Below are 11518 nucleotides of genomic sequence, written 5' to 3' on the forward strand. Positions count from 1 at the left end.
CTTGAGACTGTTTTTTAAGGGGGCTTTTTGGTTTTCTTTTATTGTTGTTGTTGATGGTATTGGTTGCTTGGGTTTTTTGTTTGTGTTTGGTTTTGTTTTTTTCCTGAAATGCCTTATTTTCATTTGGTTTCAAAAAACCATGATACACGGTTTTCCCCACAGGAGATTTTTCTTTCAGCAAAGCTGCATTTCATGAAGTTGGAAGCCTGCCAACTTTTTAGCAAAAATAATCTGTTCAGCCTTTGTTTCCATGAATGATTATAGGATTTGGGTGAATTTTACCAGGTTTAATATTTCTTGGAAAGCTGGTGGCCTTAAGAACGCAGAGCCTGTAAAATTAGTTTTGTTTCTGAAAATATGATTCAGGGCCCTGGCAAATGCTCATAGGTCTGGTAGCCCAGCCCAGGATGTGACCTGAATCCCCTGGACCACCTCAGTTCCCTGTGGGGCTGGCAAAGCCAGGCATGATGCGGTTCTCAGGACATGAAGGTGTACCTTGCTTTCTGATACCAAAACCTGGATTTACGCTTGTCGTCCTCTGAAGGGATTCCCTCTGTGGCTAAATGGGAACATAGAGACTACCAGAGTGACCTGTAAACCCTAGTGCTGAGTCCAGGGAGGGTTGGGGCCAGCTCCTGCCCAGGCTCCCTTCTGCTCTGTGACTGGCAGCTTCCATCCCAGGATGACCCATCGGTTTTGCAGTGTTTTCTCCAGAAGGCTGTAGCAGCTGGGCTGGATGTTACTGAAGCTATGAAACAGTTGTTTTCAGTAGAAGTTCCTGGGAAAATTTGGTTTGGAATAATGTTGCTTGGAAGAAGTTGTGGGTCAGGGCAAATGTGCATTTGAACTGAGTGTAGAAATGTTAATTCAAAAGGAATTTTTAAAAAATAGGGCTATAAGGCCCTGGATTAGGCTCTAATTAAAGCCCTGGATTAGGCTCTAATTAAAGCCCATGTGGCTTCCAGAGGAAAACATGCCTCATTTATTGGATTAGGGTTCAGCTGTCTCATACTCAGCCACCATGAGAGCAGAGGAGATGGTGGAATCGGGACAGGCTTCCCTTTGACACCTTCCACCAGGAGCAGCATGCTCTGGGTGGTGCTCCCCAGAGCCTGTCCTGTTCTTGACTATGGAGCTCAGGCAGAGTACAGGCAGGAGGTTCTTCTCCTGGGTTCCCAAAAACCAGAGCAACCAGGCAGAGGAGAGGTTGTGTTACAACCTAATTTGTTTGTGGCTCGATGTCAGCCTCAGTAGTAATTACTTTATATTAAAACATCTGTGAAAAGGAATGATAAATGAAGTTAAGTCTTCTGGAGAGGTGTTACGCCATGATGCAAAGCAAAAGGCAGGATTGCTTTTCATCTGCAATTGGGAACAATTTTGCAAACCTATTGCCTGGCTGTAGCCAGGGGCAATTGGCATACTGAGATATGGGCAGTGATGCAAAGATAGGGGTGCAAGTGACACCAGTCAGTTGCCACCACCACTAGTAGGAAACCATGGATGACACTCTTGCTGGTGCTGAAGGAGCATTGGCCTTGGAGAGGAAACACAAAGTAGGCTGGCTTGAAACATGGCACCATGAACACTTGTCCTCTGGAGCTGGAGTAAATCCAGCCCTTGGTGACTCTGCCTCTGTTTCGTTACGTGTAAAGCAGAAATGAACAGGACAAACCTCTCTGCAGAGGGCTGTGAAGATCTCCGGTTAAAAGCGCCAAATACATACGACAGTGATCAAAGACAGTGGTGCCCTTTGCTATGTACACAGTCTAAACATGCTCGGGCCATCCCCAGGTCTTTGAAAACTGTTAGATGTTTTCAAGCTAAATATTTATTTTATCTGTGTAGAGCTGGGACAGCCCTGTGTCAGGAGGTTAGCTCAGCTCCTTCTGTCAGAGGCGTCTCAGCAAAGAGTTACAGGCTCTGGCAGCACTCATACATGGGCTGAACACATGGGAAAAAATGCTGGAGCCAGGACACCAGCCAGAGCATGTGTTGGCTGTGTGATAGTGCAATGGGCATTCTCCACTGGAAACTTTGACTCAAAACCTTTGAATAGCCACACAAATATGCTGTGTTTTCTCCCTCCTCTTTGTGAAGAGAAGGTCCTGAAGCCCTTTGCCCACGCAGTTGGTAAAATATGATGTTCAACCAACCTAGAATGATTGTTGCCTGCTCAGGATGGGACCAGTCAGGGTTAGGGAACTCTGGAAGAAACAGTGATGTTAGCTGGTAATTTAGTTTATCTCACTGTTTTAATAAAAACTTCTTTTTTTTAAAAAAAAAAAAAAGGCATTACTAGAAAGCACTTCACTTCAGTGACCCATAGCAAGAATTATTTTCATCCAAGAGATAAAAAAACTGTGTGTTTGTGCCTGCGGTTGCCATTGCTACCCCAGCAACAACGTATTTTTTTGCCACATATTTTGCAGGAACCGAATCAAGGAATAATTTGCTATGAGATGGCCACAGGGCTGAGAGAGGAGCAGGGAGATTGAGCAGAGACATCCAAGCGCTGTGCCAGACTGGCACAGGAGCCAGAGCTTGGGCTTCCTTGCCCTGATGCTTTGCCTTAAGCCCTTTAAAAATAGCATGGAGAAAATGTTTGTGTTCTTTGGTCCCTGCCAAAAGTGCAGCCTCCTGGGAGACCCAACATGTGTCCTCTCATTCAGGGGGCACCTTGCCCCTTGCAAATGTGTTTCTGCCCCATCCTACTACTCTTAGCGTGAGGAAGTTCCCCACCAGGCACAGCAATGGACTCGGTATGAAAAGTCCCATCAGACAAAAGCTCATCCCAGATGCCTTTAAAGAAGACTGGAAATCATAAGGAGACACCCACTGCATGCCTGATAAAAACAGCAGGGGAAAAGTTGTGGTCTGTTTCCAGCATACCCTTATATTTTTCATCTTTGTGAAGTGGAAGTGCAGGAAGAGAGCAGTGATGGGTTTTGCGCCTATCTCCTGGCAGGAGATAGTCGCCACCATGGTCATCATGTAGCCATCACCTGGGTCTGTTGGAGTCAGAGTGATGGGTTTTGTGGGGTCCTGGCACTCTGCAAGGTCTCTAGAGCAGAAGAGCAGGATTATCCCTGTTCGCAGGAGGGCTGCGTGGTTTTGTGCTAGGAGATCAGGAATAGTGCAGGCATAGCTGTGCAGTTTTAAACATGTGATGAGCACTAAACAATTGGTCCTTGCTTTTGCATGAGATGTGAGCACACCTTAGGTGTGAGCACCACATTGCCTTCATTTCAACAGCAAAACAATAGGAGCAGGAAAATACAGAGAACACATGCCAACCAAGGTGCAGGGGAGCCATGGTTGTTGTGGAAGCACAGAAGCTGCTGCCATCAGAGACACTGCCCACCACACTGGCGGTGCCATCTTCCCCAGCTGCACCATCCCCTTCAGCCACTTCCCGCACCACACTGTCGTACCAACTGGCAAAATGCTCATTATGAAGGGGGGGAATAATTTTTACTTCATTTAATTTATTGCTAACTAACACAAACTTCTGATCATTGACTTGGTAATAAGAAAAAGAAAACATAAGCTATTACATACTCAGGTAAACACTGAGCGATGCATGACACTCATGCATGGACTGACTAGGTACCCATGCATGACTTAGGTGGGTGTTCATGCATGAGCAAATAGGGTGCTCAGATGTGTTCAGGTTGAGCACTAATGCATGGACTCTTCAAGCACCCATGCGTGAATTAATGGCTTGCTCATGCTTGAGTTGTTTGAGTGCTCATGCATAAATTAATTGGGTGCTCATGTGTTGACTAATCGGGTTGTCATGCATAAATTAATTGGGTACTTATGCATGAACTTTTTGGGCTCTTGTGCATAAATTAATTGGCTGCTCGTGCATGGGTTAAACCAGTGCTCATGCATGAACTGCTCAAGCACTCATGTGGGAACTGATTGCCAGCTCACAGGTAAGTGCAGCACACCCTGCAGTTCATGCCTGGCACGGAACTGACCTGCAAAGGCCAGACAGGTTTAGGGCTACGTGTGTCCTCCATCACTCACTAAGGAGATAGAGGTGTTGCATGGGCCGTTATTGTCTGATTGCTCCTTGATGCTCAGGAGAGGCTCTGTGCACTGATGGTGCTGAGGACACTTCTACCTCTGTGCAAGAAGCCACTGTTTGGATGCTTCTGGCATCTTATTGGGAGAAGAACACCACCCAATCTGCTTTGGTATACTGTATTTATGTAACTTCTCATGCTATCACTCCATCAGGCACACCAGCACTGGAGCACTGGGCTCACCTAGCCAAAGGCTGATGTGAAATGATGGGTGTATTGTCCTTGTATATAACACTAGCCAGAAAAAAAGCACCCTACTCAAAATAGCAGGAACAAAAGCTGCTGCCGTGGTTTACAGGGATGGGTGGAAAACCAGGAAAAACACTGTTGTGGTTCCTCAGACTAGAACATCTTGTTCGGCCAAATGCAAACGCAGTCTTTGAGGGCACGCCTGCAGAGACGAGGAGACAGGGTGATAGCAATAATGTTGGTGCCTGGCTAGGAAAATGGAAAGGAAGCGTTTGATAATTATCACAGCATTACCACAAAATGTATACAGGCAGCGCAGTAATGAGGTCAGGACTTCTGCAGCGTCTGATCCTTTTCCCTTCCATCTCTGGCACCGTGCGGAGGAGGGGGAGGCAGGCAGTGGCTGAGAGCACTCAACAACACGATGCTCCTGCCCGTGTCCGGGGCTGGAAGCGGGGAGGATCCCTGCTGCCCTTTGGGAAATTCAGCCTCACAGCTGCCACCAGACCAAGGTATCCCTGGTGCTGGAGCAGCTCCAGTCCTCAGTGACAGTGGGGGCACTGGTGCAGGGCAGCAGCTGGTGCCTGATCCTGCAGCAAAAACAAATCCTGCAGAGCCAGCCTTGTCTGCTTGTGGATTTCTCTGCAGCAAGTTCTTGAGCGTATTATCAGTTGCACATTATCAGCTTGTATAGGGAAGAGTCGAAGCAAAGCAAACAGCCATCCCCAAAATGCCCGTGATACTGTGATGCAGCAGTTCGCGCTGCTGAGCTGTCCTGGTCATCCGACTCAGCTGCTTGTGCCCTTGTTCCTCCATGGGACACCGGTGCTGCTCACTATCCCGTTTTCTGCTTGCAAACCTGTTTCCAGGGCAACCCCCAGGGGCATGATCCAGGCAGAGATGTTGCTACATTACAAATGTGCAGGTTTTAAGCACCAAGGAATTGCAAACCAGGCCTTGGGGTGCATGCCTTAAGCACCACCACATGGAGCCTGCATTAAAATCCTGCCAGGTTTTAATGTGCTGGCTGCATATCAAGGGCAACTTGCATGTTGCATCCACTCCTGGGTGCAGAGAGCTCACTGCACTCAGTTGAGATGATTTGAACTGACATGATCGTGCAGTGAGATGGGTTTTTTTTCCAATATTAATGAGTCCTTATACGTTTCATATGGGAGGAAGCAAGCAGCATGAGGTATCCCAGGGCTGGCTCACAGCAGCACTCGTGCTACATGAAACTCAAGCACTGATGAGATTAATATTAGTCCCACTTAAACCTCCAGCATGAAGTTCAAAAGTGCTTTCCTCCCACCCGCCTTGGGGAAGGTAGATGTGTTGGTGGGATGGGCAGGCAGTGGTGCTGCAGCTCATTCACCAGCTCAGCCAAGCCCATGGAGCGATACAATGCCCAAGGGCAGGGAAACAATTCCCGGCAAGCCTTGGACCTGAGGCTGGCATAAAGGGAGGCCACATCAGGAAAACCCTAGAGCATCTGAAGGATGAGACCAGCTTATGTGGTTTCCCATGATGTTGCCTTTGATGTGTAGAGCAAATAAGCCCATGGGGGAAACGAAGCTTCTACTTCTCACCCTTTTGTAGAAAATGATGCTGTCCAGATGCAGAAGAGTTTGAGCCTCTCAGAGATGCAGCGCTTGGCATCAAGGGTTCGTATAGCTTCCTCACTGGCCCCAGCAACCTCCTGAAGGCTGTTTCCTCATTACTCATCTCCTCTCATTCCTCTGTAATCCCCTTGATCTTCAAATGTCTCTCAAAGGGCAAATATAATTCATGTCAGGCGAGACTGGAACGGATGCCAGTGTGCTGCCTTCTGCAGTGGTGAAATGGAGATGGTCAGGGAAATAACTCCAATTCAGCTGCTGAAACATGGGGTTTTTTTCTTTTTTTTTTCCTTTTCCCTCCTCTGGTAGAAAGGCAGTTCTCTTCCTCATTTGTGATAAGATTTCCCATCTTTCAACACCAATCAATCACAAATCAAAGCAATGCTGGAGATTCAGCTTCTGAAACAACACTTGTTGCTGCTGGTTGCTGCAAGCAGCATCTCCAGTGGACATTATCAGTGCTCCTTAGATCCACTCTGCACTGGATCTCAGGATCTGCTTTGGTTTGAACCTGTTGGCTGGACAAGGCCAAGTGAGATCACAGCCCATAACTCTGACTGTGGTTCCCAAGCCTTGTTTTCTCCTCCTCTGTGTGCCCAGGAAATTATTTTTAGGAGGCCTGGACAGTGCCAAGGCTTGAAGGGAATGCACAGAGAGACCTGATCAGCCCAGAAAAAATTTGGTACCTGTTGCCTCAGAAGAGAGACCTACCTGAAAACTTGCAGAAACAACCCTGTTCCCCAGTGACAGCAATGCCTGCTTAAGATCCAGCTTGAGAAGCCTTTAAGGCTGAGCCCAGTTATTTTCTTACACTGAGATTATACTAGCAAAGGTTGGAAGGGCAGCAGTGCCCAAAACTCCACATCTGAGCAGAGGACTGGCGTTTGACTCTCAAAAAGCCTATCTGCTTGCTCAAGCTTTCCCAGCCAGGGTGTGTAGAGCAATAAAGAGCCTCTTGAAAGCTCTTGACAGCTTGTCAAAGGAGACGTCTTATGCTGTGTATGCTGAAAATTTCCATGGCATGGAGTACAGAGAGCCTCTCCAGGGGTTTTGTCCTGCAAAACTGGCTTTCAGGAAAGACCTGTTGTTGGGCAGTGTTTTCTATCTTCCCTACAGGGGCTTGAACAGGCTTCAGAAAGGGCAACAAATGCAAAAGTATTGACTCCTGGGTCAGAGGCTTCAAGACAAGGAGCCCCTGCCTTGGCAAAGGAAACACAGGAGATGACAACCAGGCAATAAAACTTGTCATTTAAACCTTAAAAATCCTTTCTCCACCTGAAGCAGCCTCCCCTCAGTTGCTGGGTAGCTCTCTTGCACAGTCAGAAAGCCTCTCCACTTCCATGTTGTGCATAAACACATGTCATATTCCCTACCAAAGGATGATAAACACACTTGGAGTGTGTTTATCTGTTGGCTGACAAACTCTACTTAAGAGCTTAGTTTGCTAAGCTCAAAAGAGGCGTCCTCCCTCCCAGTGTGCCAAGAGGGTGCTGGAGAGTGTCTGGTGCTTCACGGGGGTAGAGCCTGCCATTCACCCACGTAGTGCTTCAGCTCTCTGCAGCTCCACCGTCTTGGGATGAAGCAGCAGAGGTTGCATTTTGTTCGGTAGGACCACCTGCCCAAGCCCATGGCTTCAGCTGCAGGAGTGAGGGCTGGCTGGGGCTGGCATTCGGGTTTTGAAGGTAGGAAGGAAGAGACACATGCACTCTGGTCCTCTGCTGTGACCGGAGGCACTGAAGCTCCCAGGACACTTTTGGAAGCGGTTGCCCACAAGGTTGATCCTCCTTCAGCTAAGTCCTGGTCAGGGCAAGTTTGGACATTCTCTGCCTGGACATTATTCCTCTGTGGAGAGCAAAGCCACGCGAAGGAGGACCTTTCAGGCAGAGGGCAAATGGCCTTGCCCTTCACTCTGTCTGCTTGACCTCCTCTTCTTCTAAGCACTTCCCATTATGTTTCAGCATAACCTGAGAGACAGCAGTTTCTCCAAACCCCACTGCTAGGATGCAGCGTGCTTTGCCTCTGCAGAAAACGTCCACTGAAGAGCCCTTTCTCCTGCTAAGATAACAGCTGAAAATGCGGCACGGGAGAAACAGGCTTTCAATGGTGGGCGTAGAGCACCATCTAGTGAAGGCTGGCAATGAAACCACCAGCACAAACCCCGTGAGGAGCTGCTGCTCCTGGGGAGCCTGTGGGACAACAAGCTGCTGCAAGCTGCGTCCTGCTTGTCGTCTCACAGTGTCTGCATGGGACAAACTGGTCCCAGCAGCAGAGCAGGTGGCAATCAGAAGGGAACACAACTTCTTGTGAGTCTTCTTTTTCTAGCTTGCTCCTGTCCCTCCCAGAACGAACAGGGCAGCTGGGACTTGTACACAGACGAACAACTCAAAGTTTTGATCATTTTTTGAACAGACACTGTCCTCTCTGGCTGTGCCGTTGCTTAGTAGAGTCCTTTATGAAAGGGCCTGGGGAGAATTTCGGTTGTCCTCCTACTAACCCTCTTTCCTGGCGCTCTTTTTTGATGTGTGACCTCTCTCTACCTGCGACTTTGGCCCGAGCAGCTGGAGAGCCAAGATCCCCTCTCAAAAGCTGTGAGATACTGCAGACTTGCTCACCTGCCACCTACAGTCACTCTAATTAAAACCTCAAGGATGAGTTAATGTGACTTTTTCTTTTTTTATAGGCATGTTTGAAGCGTCTCATTGCTTTGAGCAGTCTGTGCTGTAATGAAGTTACTAGCAATGAAACTTAAGCTTTATGACTGACCTTTATGACAAAATATCTCCGAGAGCTGTCAAGCAGGTTTATTAGAAAGTGAAAATGCCTTTTGACACAAGATCAGCCATAGATGTCTGAAGACAAGTCAGCAATGGCAAATCACTGCCACAACTCCCAGCCAGGAGCAGTCTGGCCGGTGACGAGCTGCGCTGCAGGTTGGTGGCTGGGTAATTTTCCAAGGCTGCTCCTTTACAGCAGCACAGGACCACTCTGATGAAGCTTTTATGCTGGTATCTGAAACAAGGAGCTTCATGGTGAGACGTGTCTCTTGATGGTAGTCCCTGCTCTGACTTCCCTTGCTCATCTAAGCCTTCCTGCCCCGAAGGTGTGGGCTAGTTGCCTTTAAGCATCTCCTGCCTTTAGTCCCGCTGCTCTGACCTCAGGACATGGCTCTTGGCCCTAAATCATTCCACCCCTCGATAGGATCTCCAAGCACAGATTCAGCTCTGCATGCAAGAACAAAACAAAATCACTTCCAGCACTGCTGTCCTCAAATCCTATTTGGCTTAAGCAGTCAATGTAAACAACTTTCTTGCGTGCCCAAGTGGTATGTGGCCACCAGATACTTCATCTCAAGGGTTCTCCTATCTCCGACTGACCAGAAGCACCATAGCACCAGCGCTGTCAGTGCTGCAGCCTTCCCAAAGCACAGATCTGCATCTCCAGCCTTCAGCAGTTGGTCACTCTGCTGGCTAAAGCCAAGGCTCAATACAGGGTGGGGACATACTGAGTGTCTGCCCCTGCTTGGCAGAGCTGAAGAGGCTCACATTGTCTCAGGGTAATTTGAGGGTGCTCTTAACACCATCCCATGCAAAGCAGGACCTCAGGGGAAGGAAAGACTGCACCCTGGGATCCCATCCAAGTAACAAGCCATGGAGGAAATGACCTCAAGTTGCACCCCAGGAGGTTTAGATTGGATATCAGGAAATTTGAAGACACCTTTGGTGTCTTTGGTGAAGACAACAAAAGGCTTATTGAGCATTGGAACTGGCGGTCCAGGGTAGTGGTTGAGTCACCATAACTGGTGGTATTTAAAAGACATGTAGACATGGTGCTCAGGGACATGATTTAGTGGTGGACTTGTTAGTGTTAGGTTAAATGTTGGACTTGATGATCTTAAAGGTCTTTTCCAACCTACACCTATGATTCTGTGACCCCATCCCCTTCCCAAGGCCATGCCTTGCCCATTTGCTGGCTGTGCAAAACCCTCTAGAGGGAGCCCCGATTCCAGACATCCCTGGCCAAGGTCTCATGAGGCCACAAAGATGCTGTGTGAGTGTCCAGATGTAGGTTTTGTGGGAGTTTTGTTGGTTTGGGTCTTTTTCAGGCAGTATGAAAGACTCACCAGCCATAGCTATGGTTTTGCTTGCCCTTTCTGAACATTTCTGCATGGTCCTGCCTCCCCAAGCGCCCTTCACCCACATGCAGAATCTCTCTCCTTTAGACCTCACTGAAGAAGGGGTAAAGTCCTCTGTGGGATGGACAACTCCCTTGCACAGGAAAACCTCTTCCCATGATGGCCTCCAAGGGCACTGCGCTCTCTGCCCTGGCCCCAAAAGCCAGTCATGTTGGTTGCACCATCTTCAGCAACCCACTGGGAGCTGCTGGGTTGCAAAGCCCCCCAGATCCCACCAGGCCAAAGGGGGTCTCATACGTTCAGGGGCTCTGCTTACTCACCTCTTTCTCTGGCCTGTGTGTCAATGGGCCTCCAAAAACCTAATCTCCGACGATGAGGAGGTAAAAGGAATTTCTCCTGATTTGAAGGTAATGGGGTGACATTGAAACTTTCTGGTTCCTGCAGACTCAAGCATAGATGCAAGCAGACCTCTGCAGAGGCCAGCCAGCTCTCTCCCATGCACGACATCCAATCCTGCTGGTCATGGAGCTCAGTGGCACTGAAATAGCCCAAGAAACGCTCTTTTTCTTTGCTCACTGGCCACTTGGCTGAGCTCCCAAGCCCAAAGCTTTGTTCTGCTCCATGAGCTTCTGGTCCTGGATGCAGCAGCATACTTGTCATGGTTTAACCCAAGCTAAAAACATAACCACGGTAGCTGCTTGCTCGCTCCCTCCTTCCCATCCTCAAATAGGGGAGAAAACAGAAAAGGAAGGCAGAAACTCAGGTTAAGATAGACACAGTTTAGTAAAATAACAAAATAACACTAATATACTACTATTACTACTTATATATATATAAATGAAATAGAATATAAAATAAAAAGATACTCAGTGCAAAATGAAATAGAATATAAAATAAAAAGATACTCAGTGCAATTCCTCACGAACTCTGTCCGCACTGAGCAGCCAGTCCCAGGAAGCAGCACCTGGTCCTGAACAGCTGATCCTGAGGAGATACAAGAGAAAAAGGCAGAAAGGCCCAGAGGTCTCTGCAAAATGGCAGGATGGCAAAAGGCCAAACTAAAGAAGGTCCTGAACAGAACCCCCCCTGAACAGGTCTCTGTCCTGGATCCTAGAAAAAGCCAGCCAGAAGATCCCAACTCTCCTTAACTATGAAGCATGATGCTAATACTCTTATTGATCAGTCTGGATGTCAGTCAAGCTCTGCCCCATCCATGCCCCCCTTCCTCAATGCCTCACACCTCTGTTTAGAGCACTCAGAACATCCTGGGCTCTCAGACTGCAGCAATTGACATGGAATACTCTCCAGCAAGCAGGAGATGTGGTCCTGATCTCATGCTGGCGTGGGACTCAGTGTATTTTGGGGGAAGCGGCCATCCTTATTGGTATTTATAACTCTTCACACAGCAGGGCCCTGGTCCATGGCTGGCTATTAGGGACACAGATCTGTGGAAGGAGCACAGATTTGTTTTCTTACAGAAAGGA

Source organism: Patagioenas fasciata, chromosome 3, assembly GCF_037038585.1.
Source record: "Patagioenas fasciata isolate bPatFas1 chromosome 3, bPatFas1.hap1, whole genome shotgun sequence".
Lineage (NCBI taxonomy): Eukaryota > Metazoa > Chordata > Aves > Columbiformes > Columbidae > Patagioenas > Patagioenas fasciata.